Source organism: Giraffa tippelskirchi, chromosome 1 (assembly GCF_054371585.1).
Source record: "Giraffa tippelskirchi isolate mGirTip1 chromosome 1, T2T-mGirTip1v1.2.pri, whole genome shotgun sequence".
NCBI classification, from domain to species: domain Eukaryota; kingdom Metazoa; phylum Chordata; class Mammalia; order Artiodactyla; family Giraffidae; genus Giraffa; species Giraffa tippelskirchi.
In genome coordinates, this window is record NC_137275.1 from 97,423,723 (window position 1) to 97,436,568 (window position 12,846).

At 41.0% G+C, this 12,846-nt stretch overlaps 1 long non-coding RNA gene across 1 annotated transcript in view; it reads left to right on the forward strand.

Moving 5' to 3' along the window:
- The window catches only part of LOC145504434 (uncharacterized), a 44,554-nt gene that overhangs the window by 12,214 nt on the left and 19,494 nt on the right, over positions 1–12,846 (forward strand). Inside the window, exon 3 of the long non-coding RNA XR_014052202.1 lies at positions 8,678–8,813. This is a non-coding gene — a long non-coding RNA (uncharacterized LOC145504434). The remainder of the gene's footprint in view (positions 1–8,677; positions 8,814–12,846) is intronic.

Below are 12,846 nucleotides of genomic sequence, written 5' to 3' on the forward strand. Positions count from 1 at the left end.
TTGTATCTATGAACTCAGTTGTTTTTTTTTTTTTTTTTCCAAAGATTCTACATAAAATCGTCAGCATGATGCCCTCAAGGTCCATCCTTGTTACAAATGGCAAGATTTCCTCTTTTTTTTATGGCTGATAAATATTGTATATATACACCACATTTTCTTTACCCATTTATCCTTTGATGGGCATTTAGGTTGCTTCCTTATATTGACTAATGTAAATAATGCTGCAATGAAAATGGGAATGTAAATATCTTTTTGAGTTAGTGTTTTTGTTTCCTCTGGGTAAATGCCCAAAAGTGAAATGACTAGATCATATGTTCTATTTTTAATTTTTTGAGGAATCTCCGTACTGTTTTCCATAATTGCACCAATTTACATTCCCACCAGCAGTGTACAAGAGTTCTCTTTTCTCTACATTCTCAATGCTTATTATTTCTTGTCTTTTTGATAATAGCCATTGTAACACGTCTGAAGTGATACTTCATTTTGGTTTTGATTTGTATTTCACTGATTAGTAATGTTGAACATCTATTCATCTGTATCTGCTTGCCATCTGTATGTCTTCTTTGGAGAAATATGTTTAGAACTTCCACCCATTTTTTTAAGTGGATTGTTTTTTGTTATTGAGTTGTATGAGTTCTTTATGTATTTTGGATATTAATCCCTTATCAGATAGACGATTTGCAACTATTTTCTTGCATTTGGTAGGTTGCCTTTTCATTTTCTTTATGATTTCCTTTGCTCTGCAGTTGATATAGTCCCATTTGTTTGTTTTGCTTCTGTTGCCTTTGCTTTTGGTGTCAAATCCAAAAATCCTTGCCAATACCAACGTCAAGGAGCTTATCACCTGTTTTCTTCTTAGGAGTTTTTATGGTTTCAGGTCTTAAATTCAAGTGTTTAATTCATTATGAGTTAATTTTTGTGTTTGGTGTAAGGTAGTGGCCTGTTTCATTCTTTTGCATGTGTCTGTCTGGTTTTCTAACACCATTTATTGAGATTGTCCTTTTGACATTATGTATTTTTGGCTCTTTTGTCATAAATTAATTGATCATATATGTTTGGGTTTATTTCTGGACTCTCTTCTGTTCAGTGAATTTATGTATCTGTTTTTATGCCAGTACCATATTGTTCTGATTACCATAGCTTTGAATATAATTTGAAATAAGGAAGCATGATGCTTCCAACTTTGCTTCTTTCTCAAGTTTGCTTTGGTCATTCAGAATCTTTATAGTTCCATACCAATTTAAGGATTTTTATGAAAAATGCTATTGGAATTTTGATAGAGATTACATTGAATCTGTAGATTGCTTTGGGTAGTGTGGACTTTTTAGCAATATTCTTCCAATTCTTGAGTACAGAATATCTTTCCATTTAGTTATGTTTTCAGTTTCTTTCATCAATATCCTAGTTTTCAGCATACAGATCTCTTTCTTTCCTGGTTAAATTTATTCCTGAGTATTTTCTCCTAATACAACTGTAAATGGGATTGTGTTTTTAATTTTTCTTCTGATCATTTTTGGTGTATAAAAACACAACAGATTTTTGTATATTGATTTTGTATTCTGAAACTTTATTGAATTTGTTGATTAATTCTAATAGTTTTTTTCATTGGCGTCTTTTGGGTTTTCTATGTATAAAATATCATGTTATCTGCAAATAGTGACAGTTTTACTTCATTTTCAATTTGGATGACTTATTTTTCTTGCCTAATTGCTCTGGATAGGACTTTGAATACTATGTTGAATAAAAGTGGTGAGGATGGGCATCCTTGTATTTTTCCTGATCTTATGGAAAAATACGTACATACCATACCCATACATTATTGGGTATGATGTTAGCTGTGGGCTTCCCATATATAAACTTTATTATGTTGAAGTACATTCCCTATCCACTGTATTGAGAGTTTTTATCACTAATATATGTTGAATTTTGTTAAATGCTTCTTCTGATCTGTTGAAAGGATTGTACAATTTCTATCCTTCATTATTTTAATGTGGTATGTCATGTTGATTGATTTTCTTATGTTAAACCTTCCTTGCATCCCTGGAATTAATCCCACTCAATTGTAATTTATGATCCTTTTAATGTATTATTGAATTTGTTTGCTAACATTTTGTTAAGGATTTTTGCATCTATGTTCGTTCCCTGGGGATAGTGGCCTGTATTTTTCTTTTTTTGTAATGTCCTTGTCTGGTTTTGGCATCAGTGTGCTGCTGGCCTCATAAAGTGAGTTTGGAAGTGTTTCCTCCTCATCTGTCTTTCAGAAGAATTTGAGAAGGATTGGTATTAATTCTTCCTTAAATGTTTGGTAGAATGCACCAGTGCAACTATCTGGTCCTGGATATTTGTTTCTTGGGAAGTTCATCACAACTCCTTAATGTCTCTCTATCCATTATGTATAAGTAAGTTCCATTATTACCATACATGCTAATGCATATTATTTGCTATCTGCTACTTTTAGTAGATTTACCTGCCAGGAGAAAATACTAAACCATGAGTCTCTCTAGTATTATTTCCTGATACTTTCCCTGCTCTTCTAATTTTTGCTTCAGCAACTCTAAACTTCACATAGATTTCTGAATGTATCCTGACATTTTAGTCTTTTGCTGTTTCCCCATATGTTGTTCCATCTACCTGAAACTCCTCTTTAGTTCTTCTAGAAAGCTTCTATTAATATTTCAGATTTTAACGTATGTATCCACTCAACTGAAGTCTTAGATAATTGCATTGCATAAGCCTGACTAAGACCAATTATTGATTTGCTCAATACCAGCACCTGCGCAGATGAACATAACAGGAGAAAAACATTTCACTCTGCTGACTTGTCTCATATTTTGTGACCATAAACTCTAGTGCACTCTCAGAACTTCCTGTCAACACAACTGTACCTCCCTAGTATGCTCCCTCTTCTTATCCTCCCTCCCCCAACAGTATTTCCTACCTTCTCTTCCTGTCTCAAAATCTGATATCCCTTCTTCCATCCTCACACTAGACTGGGGATTTTGCTTCTTGTATAAATTGAAAAGGTAGGAACAAAGCAAAGAGAATTTCATGCTGCCCATCTAAAACCCACTTTCCTGTATGTAGTGAGTTACTGTTATCCACTTTTCCTTCTGTTATGTAAAAGATCTGTCAGTGCTCCCATCTCAGTCAACCCTTCTTGTAGGGCACTGAAACCTATCTGCTTTCAATGACTTTGTTCCTGCCGTTTCTCTCCTCCCCTAACTCCTGTGTCATATAACCCGCAGATTGAGAAGCTCATGAGCCCTGAGCACAAGAAACATAAAGAAAATACACATCACATCCAAACTGATATGGTTATATTTTTAAAATCAAATTAGGGGAATTTTGGCAATAATCTCTTCAGTTCAGTTCAGTCTTTCAATCCTGTGTGAGTCTTGTGACCACATGGACTGCAGCATGCCAGGCCTCCCTGTCCATCACCAATTCCCAGAGCTTGCTCAAACTCATGTCCATTGAGTCAGTGATGCCATCCAACCATCTCATCCTCTGTTGTCCCCTTCTCCTCCTGCCTTCAATCTTTTCCAGCATCAGGATCTTTTCCAAGAAGTCAGTTCTTCGCATCATGTTTCACCTTCAGCATCAGTACTTCCAATGAACATTCAGGACTGATTTCCTTTGGGATTGACTGATTGGATCTCCTTGCAGTCCAAGGGACTCTCAACAGTCTTCTCCAACACCACAACCATTCAAAAGTATCAATTCTTTGGCTCTCAGCTTTCTTTATGGTCCAACTCTCACATCCATACATGACTACTGGAAAAACCATAGCTTTGACTAGGCAGACCTTTGTTGGCAGAGTAATGTCTCTGCTTTTTAATATGCTGTCTAGGTTGGTCATAGCTTTTCTTCCAAGGCACAACTGTCTTTTAATTTCATGGCCGCACTCACCATCTGCAGTGATTTTGGACCCCAAGAATATACAGTCTGTCACTGTTTCCATTGTTTCCCTATCTATTTGCCATGAAGTGATGGGAGCGGATGCCATGATCTTCCTTTTTGAATTTGAGTTTTAAGCCAGCTTTTTCGCTCTCCTCTTTCACTTTCATCAAGAGGCTCTTTAGTTCTTCTTTGCTTTCTGCCATAAGGGTGGTGTCATCGGTGTATCTGAGGTTTTTGGTATTTCTCCCAGCAATCTTGATTCCAGCTTGTGCTTCATCCAGCTTGGCATTTCACGTGATATGCTCTGCGTGTAAGTTAAATAATCAGAGTGACAATATACAGCCTTGACATACTCCTTTCCCAATTTGGAACTCGTCTGTTGTTCCATGTACAGTTCTAACTCTTGCTTCTTGACCTACATACAGATTTCTCAGGAGCCGGGTCAGGTGGTCTGGTATTCCCATCTCTTGAAGAATGTTCCAAGTTTGTTGTGATCCACACAGTCAATGGCTTTGGCGTAGTCAATAAAGCAGAAGTAGATATTTTTCTGGAACTCTCTTGCTTTTCCTATGATCCAGTGGGTGTTGGCAATTTGATCTCTGGTTCCTCTGCCTTTGCTAAATCCAGCTTGAACATCTGGAAGTTCATGGTTCATGGACTGTTGAAGCCTGGCTTGCAGAATTTTGAGTATTACTTTGCTAGTGTGTGAGATGAGTGCAATTGTGTGATAGTTTGAGCATTCTTTGGCATTGCCTTTCTTTGGGACTGGGAAGAAAACTGACCTTTTCCAGTCCCATGGCCACTATTGAATTTTCTCTGTTTGCTGGCATATTGAGTGTAGCATGTTCACAGCATCATCTTTTAGGACTTGAAATAGCTCAACTGGAATTCCATCACCTCCACTAGCTTTGTTCATAGTGATGCTTCCTAAGGCCCACTTGACTTTGCATTCCAGGATGTCTGGCTCTAGGTGAGTGATCACACCATCATGGTTATCTGGGTCATGAAGATCTTTTTTGTATAGTTCTTCTATGTATTCTTGCCACCTCTTCTTAATATCTTCTGCTTCAGTTAGGTCCATACCATTTCTGTATATCTCTCAAATAATGTCTTCAAATGTTTTTTTATTTCCTTCTATGGAAATAAATCTCTTTTTATGGAGATTTCTATTATACATGTTTTAGGCTACCTGAAGTTGCTCACAGCACATTAATCAATTGCTCATGATTTTTCCAGTTGGTAAAGAATCTGCCTTCAATGCAGGAGACGCTGGTGCAATTCCTGGGTCGGGAAGATCCCCTGGAGAAGGGATAGGCTACCCACTCCAGTATTCTTGGGCTTCCCTTGTGGCTCAGCTGGTAAAGAATCTGCCTGCAATGCAGGAGACCTGGGTTCAATCCCTGGGTTGGAAGATCCTCTGGAGAAGGGAAACACTACCCACTCCTGTATTCTGGCTTAAAGAATTCCATGAACTGTATAGTCAATGGAGTCACAAAGACTCAGACATGACTGAGCGACTTTCACTTTCAACGTTTTTTAGTTTGTTTCCTCTGCTTCATTTTGCTTCGTTTGAACTACTTTGTATTTGTTAATTCATTTATTTTGTAGTGTTTAATGTACTCATAATCCCATCTGGTGTATTTCAATCCCAGACATAGTCGTTTTTATATCTAGAATATAGGAATATAGGAATTTTCCTATATATATTTAAATATTTCCACTTAACATCTCAAATCTTTCCTCTCTTTTCTTGAACATATGAAATATGGTAACTATTTTAATGCTTTTCTCTACTGATTTTATCATGTGTGCCCTTTCTCGATCTGTTCATTTTTGTTGATTTTTCTCCATATCATGGTTTGTGTTTTCCTGCTGCTTTGCATGCCTGGTGATTTTTATTATATGCCAGACACAGTGAATTTTACCTTATTTATTTCTGAGTATTTTTTACTCCTGTAGTTAAAATTTTTTTTCTGTGACTCAGTTAAGTTACTTGGAAAGAGTCTGATTCTTTTTGAGGCTTGTTTTTAATGATCTGTTAGGTGGGATCAGAAAATCCTTTAGGCTAATTTTCTCCCACTACAGGGCCAAGTATACTTTTGAGTACTCTATTGACACCTGAGTACTCTAATTCACAGGTGAGTCCACAAGGACTTCTCACTGTGGCTAGTGAAAGCACAAACTATTCCCAGCACTGTGTGGCCCCTCATGATTAGCTTTTGGGAATTTTCTCCCAGACTTGCTAATCATTACTCAGCTGAAGACTCAAGGAGTATCCTCTGCAAATTTCCAGCACATTCACTCTGTAGTTCTCTTCTTGGAACTTGACCCTGTGAACTGTACTTGCCTTGGCTACCCTGTTCTCCTGCTTTCTTCTCCTCAACTCAAGGAGAGAGTGAAAGTGAAGTCTCTAAGTCGTGTCCGATTCTTTGTGATCCCATGGAATGTAGCCTACCAGGCTCCTCTGTCCATGGGATTTTCTAGGCAAGCATACTGGAGTGGGTTGCTATTTCCTTCTCCAGGGGATCTTCCCGACCCAGGGATTGAACCCGGGTCTCCCTCATTACAGGCAGACACTTTACTGTCTGAGCCACCAGGGAAACCAATTACTCAAGGAGACTATTGAGTAATTCTTGAGCCCCCACTCCCACTTTGTATTATGACTGGAAACTCTAGGCACTGAACTTGGGTAATCATAGAACTTATCTTGTTTCTTCCTGTTTCTCAGAGATCACTTCCTGTGGCAGCTAATACCCAGTGTCTGAAAACCATGGTTTGTTTTTTAGCCATTCTGTCTATTTTTAAAATTGTTTCAAGCTAGAAGGTAAATCTGTTCCCCAGACTACATCTTGGCATACTTAATTTTGAATGCTTGACTTTTTTTTTTTTTTAATATAATGACACATAACCATATGAAAGTATATATTGGCTTTTTGTTGTTGTTCAGTCACTTGGTTGTGTCCAACTCTTTGTGACCCAATGGACTGCAGCATGTCAGGCTTCCCTGTCCTTCATCTCTTCTGGAGTTTGCTCAAACTTACGTTCATTGAGTCAGTGATGCCATCCATCCATCTCATCCTCTGTTGTCCCCTTCTTCTCCTGCCTTCAGTCTTTCCCAGCATCAGGGTCTTTCCGAATGAGTAAGTTCTTTGCATCAGGTGGCCGAAGTATTGGAGCTTCAGTTTCAGTAACAGTCCTTCCATGAATGTTCAGGGCTGATTTCCTTTAGGATTGACTGGTTTGATCTCCTTGCTGTCCAGGGGATTCTCAAGGGTCTTCTCTGACACCACAGTTCAAAGGCATCAGTTCTTCAGCACTCAGCCTAAAGTTTTCACACTGCTGTGAAAGTTATAGGTCCCACAACAGACTTCCCAACCTGGGAATCTGGCAAAGGGACTGAGTATCCCAAATGAATCTGACTTTGAAGGTCAGCAGGATTTTATTACAGAACTTCCACAGGACTGGGGAAGCAGAGACTCTTGGAGGGCACAAACAAAACCTTGTGTTTACCAGGACCCGACCCAGGAGAAAGGAGCAATGACCTCACAAGAGACTGAGCCAGACTTGCCTTTGTGTGCTTGAGAGTCTCTGGCAGAGGCGTGGGTGGACAGTGATGTACCAAGGGGTCAGGGGCCCTGACTGCAACAGTCCTGGGAGGCCCAACTTGCTCGCATAAGTCCTTTTGAATGAGGTTGCTCTTACTGTCATTACCGCTACCATAGTTTGGCCTCAGGCCAAACTACAGGGAGGGAACACAGCCCCACCCATCAGCAGAAAATTAAAGACTTACTGAGCATGGCCTTGCCCACCAGAACAAGACCCAGTTTTCCCCACAGCCAATCCTTCCCATCAGGAAGCTTACACAAGCCTCTTATCTTCATCCATCAGAGGGCAGACAGAATGAAATCCACAATCACAGCAAACTAACCAAACCAATCACTTGGACCATAGCCTTGCTTCACTCAATGAAACGATGAGCCATGCTGTGTAGGGCCATCCAAGATGGACAGGTCATGGTGGAGAGTTCTGACAAAACGTGGTCCACTGGAGAAGGGAATGGCAAACCACTTCAGCATTCTTGCCTTGAGAACTCCATAAACAGTATGAGCAGTAAGAACAGTACTGGTTTTTTAACAATTGATAGATTTTTTGGTTGTGTTAGGTCTTCCTTGCTGTGCATGGGGCTTTCTCTAGCTGTGAGGAGCGGGGGCTACTCTTCAATGCAGTGCATGGGGCTCTCATTGTGGTGGCGTCTCTTGTTGTGGACCCCACGCTCTGGGTGCACAGGCTTCAGTAGTTTCAGTGTGCTGGCTCAGTAGTTGTGGCTCTCAGGCTATAGAGCCTGGGCTCAGTAGTTGTGGTGCATGGGCTCTGTTGCTCCATGGTATGTGGAATCCTCCCAGACCAAGGATCAAACCCATGTCCCCTGAATTGGCAGGCAGATTCCCACCCATTGTATGACCAGGGAAGTCCGATGCTTGACTTCTTTTCCACCTTCCTCTCATTCTCCAAATGTCATTATTCCTCTAGTCAAGTTTTGTGTTTGACTGCATTTTTTCTTCCTTGATTCTATCCAGATCTATTTTTCATCTTATTCATAAATGATGACCTGTACTTTTTCTCATCCTACATTTAATTAATTCTCTGTTTAGTGTCTAATCACTGTTTGTGTTCATCACATAAATGTATTGGGTGAGAGTAGATTCCAAATAGCTTTGTTTGTGAAGCCTTCATTTCTGATTAGTTACTAAACACTTTTTTTTTCTGATTTTGAAAGACCCAAGAACATCTGTGGGGGCTTCCCTGGTGGCTCAGATGGTGAAGCATCTGCCTGTAATGCGGGAGACCTGGGTTTGATCCCTGGGTTGGGAAGATCCTCTGGAGTGGTGCCCAAACAGGGGGACACCTGAAGGGTAAGTAACTTCGTGACTGCAACGCGGAGCGGTTAGGATTGTACCTGTGGGTGGCCGGCACCCCTCTGCAGTTTAGGCAGGGTGAGGAGGGTACAGAAGGAATAAGAATATTCTCTAGGAAAATGGGTGTCTCTGCATCCAAGAATAGACAAATGTTTATTGAAATATTAGTTCACATGTTAGCCCATAGAGGCATTAAGGTAAGCAAAGGAAGACTGTCTAAATTTCTAATTTTTGTCCAAGAGCAATGCCCATGGTTTCCTGAGGAGGGCACTGTAAATCTAGAAACCTGGACTAAGGTTGGAAATCAGTTACATTTGTTTTATACTTTGCATGGGCCAGAAAAGGTTCCTGTGGATACTTTTGTGCTGTGGAATATGATTAGGGACATCCTGGACCCTCGGCATGAGGCTGTTAGACAGCATATGGGAGAGGCTGCAGCGGTGGATGGTGGGCCTCCACCTTCGGCGCAGATCATGTTTTTTGCCATTGAAGAAAAGGAGGGAGACTATGCTCAACCTCCTGAGGAAGGAGAGGACTTGCAGGACGCTGCGGCCGGGCGCCCTAGCGAGGCCCCTCCTCCTCTACACAAACCTTTAAAAATGTAGCCATCACTTTCTGATTTAAGGCGATCACCGCCACCTCTGTTTGTGCCTCCCAGGGCCCAGGAGTTCCCCACTTTGTCCCCAAAGCCTCCCAGAGCATTGCCTGAGGCTGAGGAAGATGAGGAGTTTTCTGAAACAAAGAAGCTTTTGAAGCAGACACATGCACAATATACAGAGCGTGCTCCTTGGAGAAAGCCCCCTCAGGGGGGCCTCACCCAGGCTAGAAGAGAAGCAGAACAACAGGAGGACTTGGAATTCTCTGTGGCCTTTCCAGTAGTTTTTACCAAAACAGAAAGGGAAGGCAAGGAAGAGGGAAAATGGGAACTAGTCCCATATAAGCTACTGAAAGAGCTTAAACAAGCTTGTCATGATTATGGGTCTACCTCCCCCTATACACTTACCCTGCTAGATGCTTTGGCTGGAAGATGGATGACACCATATGATTGGAGAACGGTTGCAAAGGCTTGCCTTCCTGGAGGAGAGTTCCTCCTGTGGTTGGCAAAGTATGACAAATTGGCTAGACTACAGTCAGCAGAAAACAAAACCTCTAATGATGCACAGCTCAGGACAGTGGGATCTATGGCATTAAAAGGAGATGGAGAGTATGAATCTAACGTAGCCCAAGCAAGGTTGTCTAAAGAAGCACTTAATCAGATTATGGCCATAGGTATCTTGGCATGGAGAAATCTTTGCCCCCTTCAGATGGAAAGTTATCCACTTTGAGTAATATCAAACAGGGACCTGATGAGAGATATGAAGACTTTGTGGCCAGATTGAAAACTGCAGTAGAAAGAAGTATTAAGAGTACTGAGCCGGCAGAGATAGTTCTTAAACAATTAGCTTATGAGAATGCCAATTCTACCTGTCAGGCATTGCTTAGACCTGTTAGAAGTAAAGGAAGTCTTTGGACTTACATACAGACCTGCCAGGAAGTAGGAACTTCTTTATGTAGGGGGTTGCCTAAGCCACAGCCTTGAGGGGAGAAACTGCTGCCCAAGTTATTCAGGGAATGAGAAAAAAGATTAACCCTAATGGATACGATTCTACAAATAAAAAGTGTTTCTCTTGTGGCCAAATGGGGCATTTTTTCCGGCAATGTCCTGCCAAGCAGAGACAACAAGTTGTGCCAATACAGACTAAAACTAACCCTCCAAAGACACCTTGCCCCCGATGCCAGAAGGAGTATCATTGGGTAAAAGATTGTAGATCTAAATTCCATAAGGATGGGACTACGCTCACCTCCCAAGTACAAGGAAGTAATTTTCCCTAGTTTCAGGGAAATGGACAGCGGGGGCTGCCCCGGCCCCAGACAACAATAGGGGCAGTCATGTTGAATCCCTTTATTCCCTTTGTTCCATCTAGGAACTCCTCAGAACAACCCCAGGTAGCACAGGACTGGACCTCAGTTCCACCACCGCAACAATATTAACCCCTGATGTACCGGTTACTCTGATTCCAACGGGAGTGGCTGGCCCCCTGCCTGAGGGCTTTGTAGGACTTATGCTGGGGCATAGCTCCATTTCCCTTCAAGGAATTTTGGTGGTGCCTCGTGTAGTAGATTCTGATTATACTGGGGAAATTAAAGTTTTGATCTCACCGTCTGCCAAAACTGTGCAAATTAATAAAGGTCAAAGAATAGCACAGGTTTTGCTTTTACCTTATTAGACAGGAAGAACTTGACTTCTCAAGCTAGGGGCCCCAGAGGATTTGGATCTAGTTATCTAGCCTTTTGGGTGCAGGAAATTACAGTTTCAAGGCCTTTGAAAGATCTTTTAATTCAAGGAAATAAAATGTTAGGGCTGTTGGATACTGGAGCAGATGTCTCTTGCATTGCTGGAAAAGATTGGCCCTCATCCTGGCCCACACGTCTGACCAATGCTGCCTTGGTAGGAATAGGGTCAGTGCCCTCGGTTGCTAAGAGCTCACAAATTTTGACATGGTCAGATGAGAAGGGGGCACAAGGCACTTTTTGCCCATATGTGATTCCTTCACTGCCTTTTTCTTTATGGGGGAGACATATATTATCTCAGATGGGAATGCTTTTATATAGGCCAGATGAAAAGGTTACTAACCAAATGCTGCAAATGAGGTATAATCCTGACAAGGGGCTTGGTAACGATCAGTAGGGAATTCTTTCTCCATTAGAAATGGTTCCTAACAAGAATAGAAAAGGTTTAGGATATTCAAATTTATCCTAGAGGCTGTTGCTCTTGCTGCCGACCCTATTACCTAGAAATCTGATGATCTGGTATGGGTGGAGCAATGACCCTTAACAGCTGAAAAGCTGCAGGCAGCTGAGGATTTAGTTATGGAGCAACGGGTGGCCGGCCATATAGAGCCTTCTAATAGCCCCTGGAATACTCCTATTTTTGTTATTAAGAAGAAATCAGGAAAATGGAGATTGTTACAAGATTTGAGAGCTATAAACGCAACTATGGAAGACATGGGGGCCCTTCAGCCGGATTTCCCTTCCCCAGTAGCTGTGCCCTTTCAGTATAATGTGTTAGTCATAGATCTGCACGATTGTTTCTTTACCATCCCCCTGGCTGTTCAAGATTGTAAGAGGTTTGCTTTCAGTCTCCCTTCAGTTAATTTTAAACAGCCCTATAGAAGGTTTCAATGGAAGGTTTTGCCTCAGGGAATGAAAAATAGCCCCACCTTGTGTCAGAAATTTGTGGCTCAAGCTATGCAGAATGTTAGAGGGAAGTATAAAGATTTATATTTGATACACTATATGGATGACATTTTAGCTGCCCATAAGGATAGAGCGTTATTGCAACAAATCTTATCTGAATTGATTGAGGCCTTGGAAAACTAGGGTTTGAAGATAGCTCCAGATAAGATACAAGTAAATCCTCCTTTTTCTTATTTAGGAAGGGTGTTTAAATACCCATACTGTGAGTCATGCCCCTTTGCAGCTTCGAAGAGATCGTTTACTAACTTTAAATGATTTCCAGAAATTATTAGGGGATATTAATTGGATACACCTACATTTAAGACTGACTACTGCAGATTTAAAGCCTTTGATTGCTTAAGGGGTGATCCTAATCCCAGTTCTAAGAGAGAATTGACTAGTGAGGCGGAGTTGGCTCTTATTAAAGTGGATGAGGCTTTGAATGATCAGTTAATTAGGATTAATATTACCAGAGGATGGGATTTAATTATTCTTGCCACAGAACATACACCTACAGGATGCTTGTGGCAAGAAGGCCCATTGGAATGGCTCCGTCTACCAGTGACCCCAAGAAAAATAGTTTTGTCTTATCCCAGCTTGGTGGGACAATTAATTATAAAAGGTAGAAAAAGAAGTTTGGAACTTTTTGGAAAGGAGGTAGCAAATATAGTGATTCCATTCGATAATGATCAACTGCAGTTTCTTTTACAAAATAGTGATGACTGGCAAGTTGCCCTGATAGATTTCAGGGGTC